The sequence below is a fragment of the Nyctibius grandis genome, chromosome 25 (genome assembly GCF_013368605.1).
Source record: "Nyctibius grandis isolate bNycGra1 chromosome 25, bNycGra1.pri, whole genome shotgun sequence".
NCBI classification, from domain to species: Eukaryota; Metazoa; Chordata; class Aves; order Nyctibiiformes; family Nyctibiidae; genus Nyctibius; species Nyctibius grandis.
Window position 1 is genome coordinate 1478087 of NC_090682.1, and position 13701 is coordinate 1491787.

General features: G+C 52.1%; 1 protein-coding gene across 2 annotated transcripts in view; it reads right to left on the reverse strand.

Moving 5' to 3' along the window:
- ETS1 (ETS proto-oncogene 1, transcription factor) overlaps positions 1-13701 on the reverse strand; it is a 77137-nt gene that overhangs the window by 33964 nt on the left and 29472 nt on the right. The gene's annotated exons all lie outside the window — the stretch shown is intronic.

Below are 13701 nucleotides of genomic sequence, written 5' to 3' on the forward strand. Positions count from 1 at the left end.
CAAGTATTTGTGCTGCCCACCACCACGATACGACACACTTCTGATGTAGACAGACTCCACAGATGTTCCTGCTGCTGGGAACTCACTGGGCCTAAAAAGGAGCCTCAATTCTCCTTGCTTCAGGAAGGGATTAGACATGTAGATGCTTAGCCAGATCCCTCCAATCTGTCCATTCCAAGGAATTCCCCAATCTTCACTTGATTTTCAGCCCAAGTCCTGCATAAACTGATCTCTCTGTGTCCTGGCCTTAGCCCTTGCCTTCGGGATGAATCAATGCCACGTCATGCCAAACACAAGGGCACCACATGATAGGACACAGTCTGAAGTGCCCTCAAGCTAGGATGATGTTCAACGCCCAAAATATCTCCCTCTACATCAAAGTCACTCTCCTCCACTCACCAGCTCTCTCATTCATAAACCAAGAATGCTTGTTAAAGCTGGAAGGGCTGGACCTGCTGTGGAGACATGTTGGTGGTGTCCATACAATAAAAGTGCCTATCGGTCACGAGCGGAAGGTGCCACGGATGTTCCTACAGCATTCCTCAAGCCCAGGACATCTCCACATGATGCAGAGAGCACGAAGCCAGTGATGCAAAAGGGACCGAGTCGATGATGAAGAAAGGAGGCTCGGCAGCTCTGGGTCACCTCCCAACCCCGCACGCTGCCTCACGGCAGCAGGGTACGGGGGCGAAGCTTGCCACATCGCTCTGCAGCTGCAAATTCCTGCCGCCCGTCCCACCTCCACCTCCGCAGCCTCCCTGGCCAACCCTTCCCTTCAGGGCACCGCCAGCCAGACGTACAGCCAAGCCGGCGATAAACCGCGGCCGATTGCTCAAGGGGAGGGTGCAAGTTGCGGCGTATCACATCCCCCGTGGATCACAGAGGGATTGCTGCTGCTGCCTTCCCCACTGAAAGCCCTTCTTCTAATATTAGGCTTTTGATAGCATCTTGTTTTTTTTTTTTCCATGCAACAGGGAGTGTTTTGGCTCTGCCCAGGAAGCGCAGGCAGAGGAGGAGGAAAAGGAGCCTGAGAGCTTTACCCTGTCCTCACCTGGTGACCAGCAGGTCCCCATCTCACCACCTCGTCCCTTTCTGCCCAGGGACCTGCCACCGCACACGAGGACTCCAGGGCTGTCCTCTCTTATCAGGCCGAGCTGTCCAGCTGTCTTTGCAGTTACCAAAGGAGAAGAGGAGAGATTAGGGTATTTAGCTTTGAAATCAAACAAATAATTGCACAGGCTTTTGCAAACAGATCAGGGTTGGGAGGTCAGAGCGCGGCTGGTAAATCTCAGCGCTGTTTGCTCTGATTAAATAATATTAGACCAAGGGTAATCAATCGTTTTAATCAACAAAATTATTTATAACTCTTCAGAGCAAATAGTCAACTCTGCTGGCCACTGCCAAGAGATGGCAGGTAGCGTAACGATCCACATACCTCTAATTCCCCTACGCTAGATATGGATTTCCTTCTTTGCATCACTGGATTTGCTGCCACTGAAGACTTGCACTTGCAAGTACCTTGACCTCTCCTCTCTGAAAGTATCCTTCCTCCCCTTCAGCGGCTCACAAATACACACAACAGCCCCCCGCAGCTGAAATCAAACCCAAAGTAGCTCACAATACCCACTACACACTCCAGGCACCTTCCCTACGCTCGTTGCGTCCCTCAGCGCAGCATCATTTAACAGGAGGGGAGGAAGAACCAACAGAAGAGGTGGAAGATGCTCAAAGCAAAGGACCTGCTCTCTTCGCTTTGCTGCTTCACATCAGCCTTGGGACCAGGAGGGACAAGGGACAAGGCCATCCCTGCATGCTGCCTGCCAGCCAGACACTGTGTCATCTCCCTGTCCCCGGAGAGTGAACCAAGCTGCTCAGCTCCTCAGTGATGGAGGCCAGAAAGGGCCCTGGGAGAAACCTGGGAACCAAAACTCTCCAGCCCACACCAGAGAGAGCGCCTCAGAAACACCGGTGCCAAAGCGATTTCATTTCCCAACATCCCAGGAACGATTCTCCTGGTATTATTATTTTTAAGCAGACAAGGAAACGAAGGCAAAGAACAAGGGGATTTTCCCAAGCACATCAGGCAGCTGAAGAGCCCTGAGATTAAGCCTCCTCCATCCCTCCACAAGCACAGAGCTCCCGGGCTTTGCTCCTTGCAGGCTACACCATGCAACCCCCAGGTTATCTCCATATAGGAGAGCAAGGGTTTTCCCAAACGACCCCGGGAAGGTCTGCTTTTCCAGCTCCAACTTCTAGGAAACTTCCCACCAGCGCAGAGATTGAGCCAAACAAAGCCCCGGGAAGATGAAGAAGGTGGGAGTGAGCTGGGGAAGGTGGCCAAAGATGAACTGGGCTGCCCCATCAGCTTCAGTCATCCCCATTCCAGAGCCAAGGGTTGTCCAGGATGGGGATTATGTCACCTACTGGCCTCGGCCCGGACAGACGGGAGAGCAAAGGGCGGGCAGGGATAAATCAGAGTGGCTGGAGGTGCTCAGATCTGCCCAGAGGAAGCCCAAGCTTGGAAACCTCAGCGAAGGCTTGGGGGGAGAGAGCCTGAGACGCTCGCAGCCCTCGCATCCACCCCGCGCGCAGCATCCGGAAGCTATTAAGGAATTACAACCTCTCTGGCCCCGAGCCTTCCCCGGCAGAAGTGCCTGGGAGCAGATGGTGAAAGGGCTGATTGAATTCGGCTGCTCGGGCCAAGAGGCTATTAGGAGGAGACAGAAATGGAGGAGGGGGTGGAGGGGGTGTCATTAGGCGACTCAGGAGCTGGGAGCCCTTGCCAGGAACTCCGGGAATCCTCCACCGACCGTAACATACTCAGAGGAGCTTTGGTAGGGCCCTGGAGGGGTGGCTTGGGGGTGCGAGCCCCGAGCTCCTGCTGCTTAGGGGCTGGGGTGAAACTGTAACTGCATGGGGAGTGGGAGCCACAGGTTCCTCTGCCCGGGCATCTTCATCTCAAAAGGCAGCACGGCCACCGCGATGGATGGGCACCCTTCCAGGGAGGCAGGATGCCCACAGACACCCGTGTCCCTGCAGTCACAGCGCCGGGAGCTGTGTGCTCCTGAGCCTTGACCCGGGTGGAGAAGGAGGTAGGAGAGTGGTGAGCTCAGCAGCCCTGCCCGCCCACGGGGCCAGCCTTCCTCACAGAAAAATGTGGGTTTGCAAAGACCCTCATGCCCAACCTGGCCTAATCCCACCCCATCCCCAGCACTGGGCGTGGGACCGGACCCTCCAAAGTGCCTTCAAAAGGGGATGGGACTCAAGTGATGCTGCATGGGGAAGAGGTGGGGAAAAAAGGCCAGGGCAAGAGGTAGGATGAAAAAAAGTCAACAGGCATAAAAAAAAAGCATAAATACGATTCATAAGTCATCCACAGTGCCAGCCCTGCTCAAGGTACCAGTACCAGCCAGTACCAGCCAGTACCAGCTCAAGGTAATGCTGTGTCTGAGCAAAAACACTGATGGAAGAACCGCAATTGCCTGGGGGTGAAGGAAGGGTTTAAACCCCTCCAAAACGGAGGAATGACCCCAAAATCAACACAACCCCCAGCTCTGGGCTCCCTGCCCTGGCACGCCAGCTCCAGCTGCCCACACCCCTGTGCCCTGAGGTGGAACAGGCACCGGCTCCAAGGCCCCATCTCTGAATCCATCCCTCTTTTTTCCAAGGAAGAAAGATCCAACGAGTCCCTCCGGGCTGCCTTGGCTGGCCGCCCCGGCTCCCCGAGGTTGGGAAATCAGGAGCCTCGTCAGGGCTCTGCCGGAGGGACGGGCACGGAGCGCTCCGTGACCGTAAGGGGATCTTTTCGGAGCAATCTTTTCCGAGACAAGTCATGAGATTATTTCTTGCTTGGAATTTGCTCCCGCAGCTCCCATCGGCCCCGGACTGCTGAGTCAAGAGACCGCCGGGGCTGTGCCCTCCAGATGAGTAAATAAATTGCCATGGGGAGTGGTGGGGCGGTTGGGGGGGGTAGGGACGGCGCCCCGGCGCGGGATGAAAGGAGGGAGGGGACCCGATGACTCCTCGCTCCCTCGGCCAGGGACGCAGCCCAGTTTGGCAGCCGGCTCCGCTGCTGCTTTGCACCGCACCGAATTAGTCACCCGCTCAGCGAGCGCAGTTACACACGCTGGCGCACAGCTGTTTAAAGGCACACTCTCCCTCCCCTTTCCTTTGCTGCTTGTTCTCTGGAGGGTTTTTTTCCCCCTGGGGTTTTTTTTTCCCCATTCTTCCTTTTTTTTTTTTAATTTACATTTTTTTTTAGGCCTCACTCCAGCTTTCAGTGAACGGGCAGCCAGCAAACTCCTGGGGAAGCCAAGGAAGAGGCAGCCCTCCTGAAGATGCCAAGCGGCTTGGGCTAGCGGCGAGAGGGCTGGTCCAGCCCGGGGACCAGCTCAGAGCAGGGGCAGCCCCCCACTCCCTGCCGAGCCCCCTTCCCTCCTCACCCTGTTGACGTTACACCGGTCCGCCGGGCAGGCAGGTCACTCTATAGGATCCATATGGCCCCGGCTGCTCAGGGCTCGGCCGTTTGAAAGCAGGAACGTGCGAGAGTCATCCAGCTCGAAGGCAAAACAGGCGCACGGCCGGGGCCTTTCAAGTTGCAAGCTTTAGAGCCAGCTTCAAATCTGGAGCCGCTTAAAGGGATGGAAACCAGCCCTAGTGACTAACCACCCCGCCGGGCCACGGCTACCGGGACAGCTCCAAAACCCCGCTGCTGATGCTGGAAAGCGAAACTTTCCCAGCACCACGGCGGCACCGGTCTTCTCAGAACCGGGGACAGCCCTGTGACATCAAGCCCAAATTTCTTCGCGTCCCTTCGAAAGGACGGGTCCGGGAAACGCCACGGGGTCAGGGCACGGGACGGGGAGCCACGACGCTGCTGCCAAGCTGTCGGACTCATCTGCCGCCTGCAGCTCATGCTGGGGATGGAGTAAATGAGTTTTTCCCCACCTCTGGCTGCAAACAAGGAGGAATTGCGTTTACTGACCTCACAAAACGGTTTGGAGAGACGGAGCAGTTGGGCAATACGCCTTGAGCATTTTAAAAGAGAAAGCACTTGGCATTGCATTTTAAAACCGCTTCTAACAATAATGTGTAAAAAAAAAAAAACAAACCCCAATTTCACGTGTTCCACTACATCTTTTTTTAATTTTCCAGTGGAAAAAGCCAGGAGTACTCAGCTTTTGCAAGTTGTTTCTTCTGACGGTTCAGGTTTCAGTAAACAATTTCTCAAAACTAAAAGGTAAAAAAAAACAACAAACCCTTTCTGCTTCCAGAACACTGACCAAACTTAAGTGGTTTTGCACAAACACATGCAGACATCTACGAAAAAAACTTTCATGTGGGTCAAAAAGCCACATTTTGATTATTGTGATAGATGGTGCTGATGGGATCGGGGGGGAAGCAACAGAAAACAAACCCCAAAGCGCTTCCCAGTGTCCCACTCCAGTTTCTGGGGTCTATCGGCTGCAACATCAGCGGCAGCTTTCCCTTAGTCGGCAGTTTTATCCAGAGGCCTCCAAGGACATCCCAGGAGAGACAGCATCCCGATGGAAATCCCACCCCAGGATTCCAGCCACCATGAGGACACACAACCCTCATCCTGCGGTGCAAGACACTTGGTTCCTGGAGGGACGCAGGGCTGAGGCATTCGCCTCTCCCCCAGTGTAGCTCCCAGCCCAAATCAGAGTCAACCAGTACATCCAAACTGGAAATCCCCACAGGCAGATTGGTCCTGGCCTTCCTGGGGCTGCGGAGGAGACAGAGAGGTGCTGTATGGCTTAATGCAGACCATAAGAAATCCTAAATACTCTAAGTAGAGGGAGACCCAGAGTGTGTGGCTGGGGATGCTCCCACGTCCCTCCTGCAGTGTAATGGGTGCACCGTGCCTCAGTTTCCCCTAAAACCAGGTCTCATCAAGCCTTTCGTCGACATCTTTTGGGGTCAGAGGCCAGGATCAGTTCCCCCAATGTTTTGGGGTTGAACACCCGAGGTGTGGTGCATTTAAAAAGTCCCACTGGCTGGCTTCTCCTTGCACTCCCCACCAGCCATGTGAAGAATGCCTTGGAATCACGTCAAATATTTGAAACGAGAGATGGGGGGGGAGAGGGGGCACGGGGAGGGGAGCGTGGGGGGAGCTGCTCCGCTTTTGCCTCAGTGTCTGGCTTCTTTCATCAAACCCACATTCCTACTCATGCCATCACCCTCCGGGAAAGTGCGACAACGTACATAATCCATGTGGAGCCAATTTAAAATCCCCTCCATGTATGAAAATGCATTTCGTTTCGTTAACAAGCTCTGAACGCTTAGCTGGGGTTAAGAGCCGGCCTGCAGCTCCACAGCCACCCCAACAACGTGGTCTTCAGCAGGAAAGGTTTCCTACCTAGAGCCACGTCATACAGGAGAGCAATCCCCCCTGCAAACCCACCCAAGGTGCTGGGGGATGCTGCCGGCACGGCTTAACCCATCGGACACTCTGCAATCTGAATAATGCTGGATTTTCTGCGCCAGCCACCTGAGACGGAGGTTTCTGCCTCTTCTGGCTTTATAGGAAAGGTTTCACAGGAGAAAAAAAGCTGGATGGCAGAGGGTTGCTGGAGCAGGGGATTGCTGTGGTGTCCAGCACCAGCTGGGAGATGATGGGGATGGGAATTACAGCCCCGGAGCCCGATGAGCTCAGACCCAGACAGAGCCCTGCGACTTGCACATCCCAATCCACACCAGGGGCTGCCGCCAGCACAAATAGCTGAGGGCCCACGGTGACCTCTGATCTTCAGCTCTCATTCCCAAACCAGAGGCAGCCACAGAAACGAAGGGATTTTTCCTCTCTGGGAAAGAAAGTTGCTATTTCTTCCTTGCATTTGTAACATTTTTCTGCGGGTAACAGTTTCTCGTGGCTACAGGAACCAGATGCACCAGCACAGCATCCTGGCTTCTTGCAAACAAGAGGTCCACCTGCACGGTGCACAGAGCAGGTCGCTGGATGGAGGGAGCCAGGCAGTGACAGCAATTCAAGGCATGCCAAAAAAACGTGCATGGTCAGCAAGACCATGGAAGGTGATGGGGAAGGATGGTATCACCTGCCCGGTCCTGCACGTACAGATATTGCCCCAATGACTTGATGCTGCTCACGGGGTAGAAGAGCAAACCAGACTTTTGCCAGTTGAGCGGGGGAAAGAAAAACCAACACAACACAAAAATGTGCAGTTTCATCTCACAGTTCAGAAAAAGGTGAGCAACGGTGGAGAGCTCTGGGTTTGCCGCCCATAACCAAGTTACTCTGAGCCACCCATCACATGGGAGGAGGGAACAGAACAACTTAAAGCTCTTCTGAATGCAAGAGCCAAGAGCTTTGCCTTCATCTCAGCACACGCAGCCTTGCAGAAGCTCAGGCTTTGCATGCAAACATTTGCAGCCTGTTAAGGTTACATGCTTTCAGATCCGGTAGATAGGAAGGCTGAGCCTTTTAACCAAATTACAAACTGAAACCACCCTCTTTTTTTTTTTTTTTGCCACCTCTCTGACATCAAACTATGTATCCCCTCCGGATTCCAGTCCCTCTCGTGTTCAAGAAGATATTCGGGCAGGTAAAGCAACTTGCAGATTTGCATGTTTTCACGTAATTAACACCAAAGCCTGCAGCAGTCACAGGCACAAATCCTCAAACCTGGGGAAGGTGGGACGGACAGAAGAGAGCAGGTCTACAGGCTGGATGTGTGGGACCATACAGCAGCTTCACAAGGGTCATCTTCGCATCCCAGACCACTAGAGAGACGTTATCTCTGGAGCCATCTCACCATTTTGCAATGGCAGGACTCAAGTGCCTCCCCCCCCCCCAATTCCACTGCACCTGGGAAAAATGTAGGAGCTTGTAGGAGAATCAATAAATATTTATTGTTTAACCAGCAGTATTTTGACTGGAGATGTAAGCATGGCCCCATGCCAGGGAAACCAGAGCCTTCTTGGCCAGCGCTGCAAATAAACTTTTCTGTATCTAGTTGGAAGATTATAAACTACACAACCAAGGAAAAAAAAACCACGCAGTTTAGTCACGGAAGAGGAACAAAAGAGCTGAGATGCATAACTATGTCGTGGGTTAAAAAAAAAGGGGGGATGCAGGCCTAATTTTTGGCTGCAAGACAGTTGTACAGTTTATATCAGCTACAGATTTGTCCCACTGGCTTCTGCAGTGATGAGGCTTTACGCTGGATCAGAGCATATATCTCGGCTTCAGTGGAGCTACGCTGATTTGGACAAGCTGCAAAGCGACCGAAAAGCAAATCAGGGGAGTCAGGTCTCGACCTAGGGAGGCACAATCCTGCACCCATAAGGAAGAGCCCAGTTTCTGTGGGGATCCCCAAACTCACAGTGCAATGAAGAGGCAGTTCCTGGCTCCAGGGGTATTTTAATGCTCAAATAAGGCAGATCATCCCCTCCTTCTTCACTTCAATTAGTCTGCTGGCACCATCCTACCAAGCACAGGTCTTCCCCGGAGCAAGATTTGTAAGCCTGGAAGATGCCAGCAGCTCCATCCTTTGGATCCGTTCCAGGGACAGCGATGACGCTCGCTCTCCTAAGTCATGCAATTTGCTCGCCTTGAGGCAGCTCATGCGCCCACGCAAGGACCAGCTGACGATGCAAAAAGGAATACACCCTCTTTCCTTGTCTGGGACAAATCCACCTGGATTTGTTCCTTTCTTCCCCAAAATCGCAGGTGATACTGGTACCACAACTGAAAACAGCCCTGTATTCAGACAAAATGGTCTTACTCACACCTACCTCTTCCCTAAGTGCCCGAGATGTATCTGCACAACTGCTGAAGAACATCAAGCCATCTTCCACTTTGCCTCCAGCACCAAACTATCATCCCAAGGTCTAACCACAGGATGACCTTCGCACCACTGTCTCCCTAAACCTGGTTCCCCCAGCTCAGCCACCCAGCAGGGATCCATCCAGAAGGATGCAGTCACTGCTTTTTCATTCAAAACCTGGCTCCCTTGATAAAACTCAGCGTGCCACAGTCCCGCCGGAGAGCAGGCACGTTCCCAGCTACTTGCTGCCTGCCTGCCAGCAATCTGCTATGGATTTGGGAGAGCAGGACTGGCGTACAATGTGCTCAGCAGCTCGCTTTGGAGAGCTCCAGCGCGGCGTTCCAGCATGAGACTGTGTTATCCCTTCATTTTATAAGGCCTATCAAAGCATGGCACACTGTAATTACATGGCAAATTAGCGGCCACTTCATGTAACAACACTGTAATTACACAGTTATTACATGCTTTGGGGAGTTGATGCTGAAAAAGTGGAAGGAATGGGGCTTTGCTCCTTTCTCCTGGAAATCTCACTCCCTGTACCCAGGTTAAAAGTGCTGTAGTCAGGGATGTGCTTTAGTTGGTGTATCCCTGAAGGAAAGGTCTATGGAGTCGCCCTCTTTCCACCTCTTTTCACAGCTTTGTCCCTTAAGTGGACAGAAGCTGACACTAAAAAAGCTGGAGCTGGTGGCAGCCAGGTGCAGACAGTCCCCTCCCTCCTGGGAAACTCTCATTCCCCCATCCTAGCTGGATACCACGGTAATGGGCATTTTGTAAGTGCATAGAAAGATAATTGCTCTTTTTCAGTTCAGATTCTCACCTCCTCCACAGGCAATCAGCATCGAAAATGCCACAGGAGCCCAAAGCCCTCCATTTATTCGAGGCTCGCCCTTGCTGGCTGGTGATTCATGCCCACACAGAGCAATCCACAGCCAGCTCTCACCTTTGCTGTTAATGCAGAACCAAAAGCGTTCAGAAAGATGCCGGGTGCGATTCTCCGCATCCCTGAAATCACTTCACCTGTCAGTGCTTGTTTCCTTTCCCCAGGCTTTGCTGCGCTTCCAGGCAAAACACTCTTGGCATTTTGTGTGCGTGCAGCTCGCCCCGGTAGATGCTCTCCCAGTACAACTGGTGCAGAGGAAGGGACAGAGGACATCTCGAAGCAGAGAGATGTTTCATCCCACACGTGAAAACGTGACCTTGCAAGCCACCAAAACGACTGATCTCTTTAACAGCAGTAGGGAAACTGAGTCACCCAGCGGCTGACACAGCTGGAGGGACCAACCTGGAGCCTGAGCGCTGTGCAAGAATAACGCAGGATCAAACCTTCCTTCTCAGAAGAGAAGATGTTCCAAGTCCCTGTGCTCTACTCTTATCCCCAACGAGCTCAGCAAACTGACTCCCCTTGAACTGATCCAGCTGTGACCCTGTTCTGTGCACATCTGTAAAGACCTGGGAGTGAAGGTATGGCTGGAAAGTTGCCCTCCCTAGACAAGGTAGAGGGAAGGATGAAGGATCCCATCCTAAGACCATAATGAAGATGGACTCAGACTCACAAAGCACTTCGCCATCTCCCTGCAGCGAGGCGCTGCGGAGGAGGGTGTGCATTTGCCAAAAAACTCCCTTTAAAAGCAAACTCCCTTATTTGCCATAAAGCAAAGGACAAAAAGAAAAGATTGACCTGGCTATAGGAAGGGGAAGCGGCGTGATGCAGCAGGTCCTGCACCTGAATACAGGCTGCATAGAAGCTGTCCACTTCCCTGTAGCCTACAGCAACCACAGCAGGCGAAATCTTGGTTCAACCCTGACCTGCTGTCGTCCCAAACCCTAAAGAGAGGGAAAGGCTCTTGCCAGATTAAAATACACCCCTGGGATGCCACCCACGCACAGGCCAATGGGAACAACGCGTCTGTCTTCCAGCTGGCCTTAGGGTAGGCATGGGAAGGGTCCTTCTGGCCCCCGGCAGTCAGGATTTCTACGCTGCATGTGCACACAGCAATTCCTCTTTTCATGCCAGGCAGGAACAAATCCACCACCGTGCTCGTAACACACCTCCCGAGAAAGGAAGCAAGATGGGGAGTGGATGCAGGGTGCCCAGCATCTCTGCCTCCCCTGTGATGTGCAGCACCACCTGCCATTATAGCCCTTCTCAGCAGCTTCATTAGCACAAAACTCGTTATCTCTCAATACTTGGGAGTCCCAAATCACACCGCCAGCTTCCAGCAAGGGTTGTGGAGCTGCTTTTAGCTCTGACCGCAGAGAGCAAACAGAGCTTTGCAGAACTGGAGGAAACAAATTGATTTGCGGAGGGCAGCGTTTACCAGGCGCAAGGTTAAGTTCCCATTTGGGTTGATTTTTGCGTGGTTTGGGTTTTTAACTGTCTGGAAAAAAAGCCAGTAAACTAAGTCCCACCAACCTATTGGTGGATCAGTCATACATCTGCAACCAAAAGTGATGTTACCATCTTCTCTATCAGATCCTTATAATGAAAACCCACGCACATACAACTTGTATATGAAAGGAGAAGCCCATCACCGTGTTTTTTTGGCTCCTGACCTACTCATCTCACTCACACATTCTTGCTGGCAACAGCAGGGGGGAATGTGGCTTTGGAAGCTTTGTACAACTTCACATCCCTTTCAGGTTATTTTTAAACCCTTTGGACACACTACAAATCCCGTGTAACTTTTACACGCAGAGGTTGCCTGCACGTGTGGGTTAGAGCAGGGTTTTATTTCAGGGGAGTGAGGGGGGGACGGTGTGGCCAATGCATCTCTGCAGTTTTACGGGGCATCAAGCACCTGGCACATTAAACATCTTGCACAATTGAAAACCTCTGCCTGTAAGGACTCTCCCCGCAGAACGTTAACCCTATGGAGACCGTGAAGCAAATCTGCTTTGCTGCTTGCTGGCATGTAAAGGCACAAGGGGCTGGACTCCTCAGTGAGGCCAAGGCCCATTTTTGAAAAGAAGAGCAATGGGCACATTTGGTGGCAGATTCAGCAACGAGACCAAGGGCTGAACAAGCCCTGAGGGAGCAGTTAAGTCCCCAGACAGCAGCTCAAAACAGACAGGAGGAGTGAAAAGTTATGTCCCCTGCACATGGCATTGCTGAAAACATAAGCTAGCAGCACCCATACTCCTTCTCTCAACATCAATCCGACCAAGCAAGAAAGCTTCAGCATTCTCTAAAAAGTTAGAGGGGAAATGAGGTTAAACCAGCTAATTGACAACATTGACCTTTTTGGCTCAGAGTGCGAGCGCAGCCACCAAAACAGAAGTAACTGCAGCTGAAGTCGAGAGGGAGTCAGCTCTTTTTTACCTTTTTGGTTTTTGTTTTTCAGCGCTCTTCCTGCCAATGTTTAAACTTTGGGTCAACTCGAAAAACTGCTTGCTGACATAAGCTGCAAAAGAGCTTTCATGGAGAGAAGAAACTGAACTTAAGGCAGTGCATAACACCCAGTCCTCCCTTTAGGCACAAGGCAATTACGTTGATCCAGTGCTCAAACACCTAAACGACACAGACGCCTCTGTAACATGCTCTCACCCATGCCAGGAGACGTGTAAATTTAAACAGATACTTGATCTGAATTGAAAAACAAACCCCACATCCCTCCAGCTCTGCCCCAATGGACCAGGTGTTTCTTCCTATCCCATTTTCTTCCCCTGAAAGCAAACAGTCACGTCCTGAAGCACAGGAATGAGTCTCCGGTAAATGATCTTTTAACCAAAGCTTTAGGAAATAGACACAAACAGATCCTCAACTCCACCAGAGCTTCTCACTTAACCTGCAGAAGTGCTTTGGAAAATCATTTTCAGCATCCTATTGCATTTCAAAGTCTGGTCCTTCTGAGATCACACCTGAAAGCCAGGCTCAGCCTTGCTGTCAGAGGAAAAACCACCAAAATAGCTATAACCAGCAACCGAGTCCTCTCTACATGCAGGTAGAGTGGGAAGATAGATCATGCACAAGACACTCTCCCCACATCGGACACCGTGTAGCCCATCGGTGGCAGATACCCCAGGGATGTGCTGACTTACTGGAGCTCTCTGCACACAAGCTGATCCTACGCAAGCATCTATTTCAAGTCTGAGCACCAACCCCTGTGCCGCTCCGGCCCCCCTTGCACTCCAGCAGTCAGCTGTCATTTTATTTCCCACACGCAGCCTGAAATCATATTGCCTGGCAGGAGCTGAGCCCCCTTTCTGGGTTTCCTAGAAACTTGCTAACTGGCACAGAGACGCACAACTCTATCTTTGATTTGATTTTCTTTGGCGCACCGGAGCTGTACAAAATCCAGCAAACCTCCACTTCAGAGCAGTTGGAATTACAGCAGGGAGAGATGAAGCAACAGGAGTCATTTCACCCTCCCTTGTACCCAGAAAGAGAAGTTTTTTTGCCTTGCAGGCCCTCCTCCAAGCCCCATCCTCTACCTCGGCTGTGCAAGGCAGAAATCAGTTGAGCGTCTGGGGTCAGCAGGCAGTCAGACGATATCAGTATGTGAACAACAGCCCTTATTATGGTAAAAGCTCAACTATTAGCGTTAACCACAGCCAGCAGCAGCTAAACTTATCGCTGCAACAAAAAAAAAACACCAAAACACACGCTTCGATGCAGTAACATGTTGCTATCTTTCCTGATAGCTCCTGCACTCCTCCTCCACCCATTTCCCCAGCTCCAGACAGGGTGGGGGAAAAAAAAAATCAAAGCAGCGGGCTTTCTGGTTTAAAGGGGGTAAATCTAGAGGAGGAATCGCTGGAGTTTTGTTGCCCAAATACCAGGAGTGGTCAGACCACACAAGACATTTCCAGCGAGGGATGAGGGGAACGTACATCCCAGATAAGGAGCTGGTGCAGGGCTGTCAGTCCCGGCGTGGCTCACCCACTCGGGACAGGG